This window comes from Morone saxatilis, unplaced genomic scaffold (assembly GCF_004916995.1).
Source record: "Morone saxatilis isolate NCDOM2014 unplaced genomic scaffold, NCSU_SB_2.0 Contig24, whole genome shotgun sequence".
Classification (NCBI taxonomy): domain Eukaryota; kingdom Metazoa; phylum Chordata; class Actinopteri; family Moronidae; genus Morone; species Morone saxatilis.
Genome location: NW_023339807.1, coordinates 9,421,641 through 9,430,675, shown reverse-complemented (window position 1 = coordinate 9,430,675; position 9,035 = coordinate 9,421,641). Strand labels below are relative to the sequence as shown.

The 9,035-nt window shown below is 42.6% G+C and overlaps 1 protein-coding gene across 1 annotated transcript in view; it reads left to right on the top strand.

Annotated features, from left to right (window-relative positions):
* The window catches only part of adcy2a (adenylate cyclase 2a), a gene marked incomplete in the record, with an annotated part of 51,689 nt that overhangs the window by 33,178 nt on the left and 9,476 nt on the right, over positions 1-9,035 (top strand).

Here is a 9,035-nt window from a genome sequence, read left to right as displayed (position 1 = left end):
ATACATATATATACATATACATATAATATACATATACATATACATATATATACATATACATATATACACACACATATACATATATATACACACATATACATATATACACACATATATATACACACATATATATATACACACATACATATATATACACATTATATATATAAAAAATAAAATGTACAGTTTAAAAATGAAAAGAAAAAGTTAAAAAAATGAATGGTGCACGCTGCAATATAGTTCAAACTGCATGCAAAAACAGCATTACAAAATGAGCACTGCAAGTGATTGCATCACCGACAAAATGATGTAAGCAAACAGCATATACAGCTTCCAACAAACCATTCAGACTGCAGCTAAACTAAAGGGGTTGGTTAACAAGCTTCCACCACCTGCTTTACAAAAAGTTTGTATGTTTTTAAGAGCTGTACACACTGTCCAATCATGCTCTTCATTTTAACCTAGTATTACTCAACAGGTCACACACCATAGTGTTATGATATTAATATGTTCATATACTACATTTTCATTGATGCAAAAATGATATCTTCCCAGGCTTTAGCAAATGCTGGCTGGGGCTGTTACAGTCAATTACTTTTTCCTCTTTGCAGAAATGCCTTCAGCTGAATGTTTTTCATTGCAAGACAATGACAGTGAAAGCCCAAATTATTTGCTTGATCATCTCAAAGCAATATCTGAGCATCACAGGGGCTGAGTGGATGTGACATTTGAATAGCTCAGGGATGTACATTAAAATACATTTAAGTGAGGATGGCAGACTGTATTATGCATCAGCAGGATAACCAAAAAGATAGAGCTAGTGGGACACATCATTTTGTTAATACAAGCCATTTGCATGCAGTTTTCACCTCTAGGTCAGCAGTTTAAATCATTCTATGCATCACTTGAATGATACATATGAATTACAAGACAAAGTAAGAGAACCTGCCATGGATGATTTTAGTAGCAGATATCAATTTACACAGTCATTGAACCAGCAGAATATGCAAGTCAGTTCATTAAATAACCATGTTTGACCTTCCTCAGTTACATTGACAAGGTTTCTCTAAGAAATGCTACGTGGGTTAAAACCTTATTTTGTGACTGGGAATGGAAAAACTAAGTACATGCATAGGGAAGCCAGGTGTGTTTTCACTGCAACTGTGAAAATCCAACTGACTATCTGGTTTCAACTGTCCGATTTTCAAATCTATCTATCCAAATCCAAATCTTACCATCTTCAGCATACAATGATCCAACAGGGACTGTGTGATTGACTTTGAAACTATACAGTCCTATTTTATGATTTTAATGGAAAAATCTTAAGATTTGAGTCACACTGCTGCAGCAACTCCGTACATGGGTCGCCAGCTCTACCAACTGAGCTAACCGGGCATCCGGTCTTTCATTTCTTTACTAGACAAGGACTATCACAGAAGAAAGCTGAAGAAGGATTTGACGCTCTAGACTATCTTCCAGTCGCTAGATATAACTGCAGTTGCAGTATCAACAGACGCCTGCTCTTTTAAAAGGGCTTTTAATGGCACTGTTAGCAACACGCACCAAAGCAGAGGGAAATGAAGAAGCAGCACCTGTTTCATGCACATGGGTCAGGATTCAAGGGCACTTAGGCCAACAACAAGGGTACTTAATGGGCTATAAAGCTGACCAGAGGGGCACTTGGTATGACATCAAGACAAACATTAGGCACAGAAGTGTTCCATTAGAGATCCGGCATGCCTGGTTAAATACAGGTTTTAATATAAAAAGGACACTTCGAAAACAGTGATGTTTGCAGTAAATTGATTTACTCACCAGGAAGTGTCCAATGAAACATATGAAGAGGATCACAGAAAGGATAAGAAAAGCCATTCCAAACGATATTCCCAATACAGTTGTCCTAAAAAAAATAAGTGTTTCAGTTTGTAACTCACTCAAAGTTTAATGTCATTGTGCAAAATATCTTTAGCATTGCCCTTAGCTCAAAATTACTTGTCAAGCCACAGAGACATAAGCAACGTTTAGTTTAGTAATGTATATTGCATAAGAATAAATATACATGCTGTTTTCCATACTAACACAGATTACATTATTATGTTAATTTTATTACCATAATAGTTTGAAATAAAGCACACATACTTTGGAAGGACGAGAATCTGCACAATAAAAATGCAGAAAAAGATCAAACAGGCGCAGGTGACATAGTATTTGAAGGCTGGCAAGGTTGTTGCTCTGTACTAAAAAGATAAAAAGAAGGTTAAGTTTCAACAAAAGGCTTTTAAAAGTGATGTTAAAGTTACTTCAAAAGCTCCTCAACTATGAACACACCACATGTCTCCTTGTAATTTACAAGATTTCGGGGTAAGCTAAGTATAGAAAAAGGAAATGATATGCTCTGTAATTCTCTTTGAAATAACTATTCAGATATATTCTTACAGGGGTGAATGATGCCAGTGTATTTTGACTGCCTCTTACCTCCTTCTCCAAGGATTTGTTGTGAAAGAATAATGATATTCTTTGGATGTCCTCAGATTTGAGCCACTGTCTGGAAGCACAAAGACATAATAGATTAGATAAAAAGGAGAATAAAGGCACCGTTAAAAATAAATTAGATCTTTTATACAAACAAAATGGAAGATTCAAGTATTTGTTCCAAATGTTAAATAGGGCTATGAAGAGGTAGGAATTCAATACAATTTTCATTATACTAAGATATAATCCATGACATCATTTTCTTTAACGTTTGCAGTTTTAGAAAACAGCAAATCTTATTAGTCTTGTAAGTTCCAAAACTTTCTGAACATACTTATTTTTAGCACAATACTAAAACTATTAATATTTGTTTTTTTTTTAAATGTCCCTCACTTTTGCGAATTTATCCCATCAAAGGTCCTGATCATCCTCTCATGAAGTTCCTCCTCAAACCGTTTCTTCTGAGACTTCGTCCTTTAATGGGTTACAAGAAGAAAAAGAGACAGAATATCTTTTAAGTTTATATAATATTAGTCACACACACATCAAAGCCTCTAGCAGAAGTCTAGTCTTATTAAACACCCTGCCGTATGTCTCTGTACTGTTAAGGGATGGGGATAATCTTGCCAAAGAAAATTGTACTGGATCTGTAAAACGAGCAGCTTGCCTTTCTGATCTCCTCTGGAAGTGATACTGCCCCATTGGCACATCCTAGACACAGAGCAAGAGGAGAGAGATGGGTTACAAGCTTCAGCTGAACTTCCTCATTACTTAAATCACAACATATGTGTAGCAAAAATTACACACAGCAGTGTTGATCTTCCCATTCTCATTAGTCATGCTGTCTCTGTGGTGCAGGTTGGCAAAGGGCTTGGCTGCTCCCCAAGACTCCAGGTAGCGGGTCATCCTGACTGAGGCTCTCATTTTTGCTCCGTCTAGAGTGTGCCTGGGACGGTAATGATGCTGTGGGCTCCGACGCTCCACCTGGACAGATATGAAAATAGTGTAATTTCACTGCATTTTATTCATCATCCTATTTGACTGTATGTGACATATGTGACTTTGGGTACCTTTGGGTTGATGACCAGATAAGTGATAACTCCATGTTCCTTCAGGTAGGGGTCTCTTTCTTGTCCATCTCCATCTTCCACCTTATAGGCACCATTCAGGTGCTCCAGTGTCACTGAGGTAATGTGGACTCGCCTGGCAATGAACAATTCAATTAATTAATGGTTTTCTATAAATATAAAAAATACATATGGGTATTCTTCTGGTATCCTTTAGCAATGATTGACAGCAACCAACTAGACAAAACTGATGCACATTAAGTGTGATAAAGGTACCACAAAGAATTTCAAAAAATGACACCACATTATAATGCAATATTACCATATGCAACTGAGACAAGTGCTTCTGTTTTAGCTCCCATTCACTCACCCTGGTACACCTCCTGCCTCCATATGATTGGCCAGTGTGACATCATGTGACCAAACATCATACTGCCATTTCTGGAGTCCTATCACACCACACAGAACATTCCCAGAATGCACGCCGACACGCATGTTGATGTCCACTCCTGTGGCATCTCGCACTTTCCTATTATGCACCAAAAAACAACTCTTACTAATGTGGATCACCCATACCGCACATCTTGTTATAAAATAGAGGAGATGCATGTATGCAAATAATCTGGAACACTGGGGGGGGGGGGGTTCGGTTTGCGGAGCGGGGGATAGAATAGCCTTCAACAATTTCAGTTTTCGAGACATAACAAAGTCTTTTAACAAATATGCTCCATGCTTATTTTGAAAGATCTTTCTCAATTACAAGCTTATTATCTTCGAGTTTCCTCTCTTTCCGATTAACCCTCTGTCCAAGCCCTTTCCCTTTGTCTACTCTGATCCTTGAGAAGTACGATCCACGCCCAGTCTGAATGGCACTGCTAAATTGGCAATCGAGAAAAAGTCTCCTTACACCTCTGATCTAACATGGTTACTAGCGCTACAAATCGATCATTACAAGCTAGGGCTGTTTCAATGACATGGTACGTCACGGTAAAGCACTTCTGTTCAGCTTGCGAAGGTATATCCTACAAATCTCTGAAATGAGATGAAAGGCGTGTCCCAACACTCAAAATCTTCAGCAGTAGTACACCCTCCGAGACTCTTAAAGAGTCTTCAGGTGTAGCTTGCAGTTAACACAAACAAAACTCCACGCCATCAACACCGCAAAGCTTCTTCTGTAATCACGAGTCCACTAATTACTGTTCATACCTGGGGCCTCATTCTTATGTGGCTCCCTCACATGTAACCACTCCCGCCACACACACAACCACCGCATCAGCCGCGCATATGTCTTATCCTCTGTCTTACATCCATCGGAAACTTTAGTTACCGCACTACCCCCTTCCACTCACACTCTTGCAATTGGTGATGCCCAAGCTCCACACATTAGTACTCCAGGTTGGGAAAAGCTATACTCACAGATACTGGTACACATGTAGACTACCAGCCGTGTCATGCCGGCAAATGTAAATCCTCTTAGCCAGCACTCGCCTAAGTAATGTCCGCATCTCATTGATGGCCTCCCACATGCAAACGCACATCTTTCACCACAGTTCTTAGCAATGTCGCATGCCCCCCCACCCCCCCCCCCAGCCAACACCCCCCCGGATACCCACCCCCCGAGACCACCACCCCCCAGACCCGCCAGAAACTCCGGCAGCTCGCCGGACACCCACAGTTATGTCCCAGACCATCCGCCTACAAGATTTTTTATCCAATAACATTCCATTTTTCCTGGCATACTCAATAGGCGCGCGACACACAGTCTCAGTAACACGAGCCCAGATAACATGTTCCCTACCAGACGCACTACCACAGCATTTTGATCTTCAGTGAATATCCACCCTTTTAATTCCACATGTCTCACAGCAACCATTCTGTTAGCGCATTATTATCTACAGGAGCTGGAAAAATTTGAAGCCTCTATATTTTTTTCAATCCTCCTCAGTTGTTGTAAGCATGTATGACTCGATGCTATGAACGCGTCTTGTTCTTTGTCATTTGACAGGGTAGAAACAAATCAAAATCTGTCAATCTGTAACAGGTACGTTTACGCAGCTGGAGTCCTTAAGATTGGTGTGCGCGGGGCGAGGGCGCAATTACAGCATATGGCTGGCATCCTACGATACTTCGTTGCATCTGCAACTTATAGCTCTTATTCTCAATTAATAGGCAAACACTACGAATCAATCTGCTCTACTCTTGATCAACGTCAATATGTGTTCCAGAAATAGAGAACTGAACACGCAGCTCTCGTGGTCGCAAACTTACGATACACTAAGCGTACGGCGCATGAAAGAGCAAGACAATGTTCCGACAAAGCGCCCTCTCATTACCCATAGAGCATTAATAGTGTGTCGAAGCCGGGGCGCGTGTTCTTTACCTAGTTGATTAGGATCGGTTACACTTTTACCCAGTCGAGAAGGACAGTACAACTAAATGAGACTGGACTCCCGATTTCATCGTTATAGGCTCATGCCAACACTTCGTTCAGGAGTGTTGCCTTCGCTCTCCAATAATAACCAATGTTTCACCTTCGCAACTCTTGAGTGCGAAATTGTGCCAACATCAGCCATTCCAGCCATGTGCTGGCAACCAGCTCCTCCCAGATACGCAGCGCGCGTCACTGGCCGAGACCTGTGAATTCCACTATCACAAGCCACTACAATACCATACTAGAAAGTGAACAACATCCCAACGCTAGGCGGCGTCCGCCTTGCAACGGACGGCGCTCAACATACACACCCCATATATAATAATGGGACCGCGACTCCCCACTCTCATGCCCATACAGTTTTCCGCTACGAATGGAGCCTTCCCAAACCATTAATATCAACCCCGGCTTTGGGTTTCGAGGCATGTACCCCCCCTCTGTACTCTACATACAGTCATTTCACATATGTGCTGCGACACCTACACAAGGCACCCTCAAACTCAGGCATCACCATCCTGACAGGTGTAGTCGGCTCCCCGGTCTGCGCTCGGACCATCAGAGGCGTGAAGAGCTGTGTTGTGGCGCTACCACACCTCCCGTCGGGCGCCCTCATGCCGCGGGTCGACCGCGGTCACAGGCCGGCGCTTTTGGACGGCGGCCCGCGACAGGACAACCCACAGGAGAAACGCTCCTGATGCATCAGAGCATGACTACAAACGAAAGAAAGAAGTAAGTCCACGGGATCGTCAGGAACGGATCACACCGGCACAAATAAGCCAAGGACCTCACGGTTACAGTCGTTACATACCTAAATGTTGAGGTGGATACAGAGCTCCGCTTACTCCCCTGTGTATCACAGAAGTCACAGCACGAAAGGTAAACCCGCGACCGAGAGCCCACGGCTAAATTCACTCTGTTTTTCAGCCCCCGCGCGCCACCCCTCCCCTCAACAACGCAGGCATCAGTGCCTGCTGGAGATTCACCGCCCCTGCGTTTGTCAGCCTGAGCAGTGACCCACTCTCCATCGTCCGGTACAATAGAACATCTAATCGCCAACCTGAGAAGGAACATCATATCTGAACCAAAGAAAGCTTTCATATCCCAAAGTTTGATTCCACCCGTAATCAAGCCAGTGTGAATCACCAGGCGCACCTCTCCTGCTTGAACAACCCTCCCCACATTTTCAGCAAATCACTCACCTCCCCTCACCCCCCGCAAATGCAGTCCTACATCAGATTCTGAAAGCATTACCCACCTTTGAATGACCGAAGGACAAGACCCAGCGCGCCCTCCATCCACGTACACCCGCCCCCCGACCGCCCCACGATCAAGTGCAAGTGCCAGAGCCGAGTTCATTGCACCACCCCCTCGGCGCGCCCCGCGAGAGTTGACTTCCTGTAATCATCACCTATGCAACTGTAAGAAAATTTTCCATCACAGGCTGCTCATTATTCTATTGGCTACACCAGACAGAACTCCACCGTTTATGGCCTCCTTATCTTCTCTTTGTTTCATTTAGTGGTAATAGCAATCTCGTCCCGCTGAGCGTCTGAGTTAATGTAGATGAGTTCTAACGACACCTTGCCTCCCATAATTGACGAAATAAAACCCTCTTTAGAGCTGAGGATTATAAGTTCTTGAGGAATGAGAAAACACTTCATTAGGGGGGGGGGGCAAGGGACGGGGGGGTAGGGGGTCACCTCCATAACATTATTCTCTCGCGCAAATTGAGGTCGTCCTAGAGCAGGGCGTCGCGTGGCGGGCCCCGAGAAGGTTTATGGTGCCTCTAACAAACGCTGCCAGTGATTTGGAAGTTTGTTGTTCAAACACGGAATAGATAACTTTCAACTTTACTTAAACAAAACTGCATTTTAATAATATAATGATAATGTACAGTACAATGTACCGCTACAAACTGGGTCCTCTTCCTCATTTCTGCCTTCCTGTTGCTGCCTGAAGTGTTTCTCTCGAGTCAGGTCTGGTTGAGAGCTGTGGAGGATAACAGTACAGGAGTGGATATGGAACCCCTTATAACCCTTAAAGGAATAGTTTTGAAAATATGGTGCCTCAAATGATGAAGCTTAGCTTAGCATAGAACTATGTCAAACATTCATCACTCTATAACTCACTAGATCAACTGTAACATTTACCCAAAAAAAGAAAAAGGAGAGTTGTGGTTTTACAGGGAGTTTTGGTGCTCTGATTTTTTGGAAGAACAGAGGGCAGTGACTTTCTGGAGACATCCAGAGGTTGCGGGCAAAAGCAGAGTTGCTATAATATGATCACATTATTCTCCTGGTCTTAAAGGGTTAAGAGACACGTTAACTGAAACGATATATTATCAGTATCCCATGATCCATCCACAATGGTAAGCCATCTCTCAATACTTTCTCACTTCCCTAACCTGCCCATGGCTCTCAGTCCAGCTGACAAATATATTGTTGTATTTTTAACACCTCAGTAATTTCCTGGCTGGTAATACACTGGTCATTGTAGTCTTTATCAAAAAGGAGGAAGTAGTGCATTTGTTGGGACTATTTCAGCGTCAGATTCCACATTGGGCTCTAGGAGGTATTTTAGCGCAGGAGGTGTATGTGAGTCAAAAAACTACGTGTGTGTGTTCATGGTATGAGGACATGTACCTCTGATGTGCTTTATTGTTTAGACACAGGAGCTCTATGGCACGAGGATAGAGATTATCAGGGTTGGATACAAGAAATGCTTGTTAGTAAGATACATTCATGATTTGTATTGACAGTTAATAATACATTCAAATGAAAAATAACATTCTCAGTAGCTAAACTGTTTAGACCAGTACTCTAAGATAGTGGGCATGAGTGGGGGGCGAAGGTAAAAAGAAAAAACGAGAGACGTCAGAGAAGAACAGCAAGTCGGTACCGCCAGAAACTAATAGAGCAGGAAATAGGACGAAAGCCTACAGCCCTGGGTTACGTGAATACGTCGAAATGAGGAAGACCTGTGTGTGTTTTATGTTTAAAAACTCTTAGTGAGCGCGGGCACAGTAAATAGAAAACGCACCGTTAGCCTCGTACAAACACCGCACA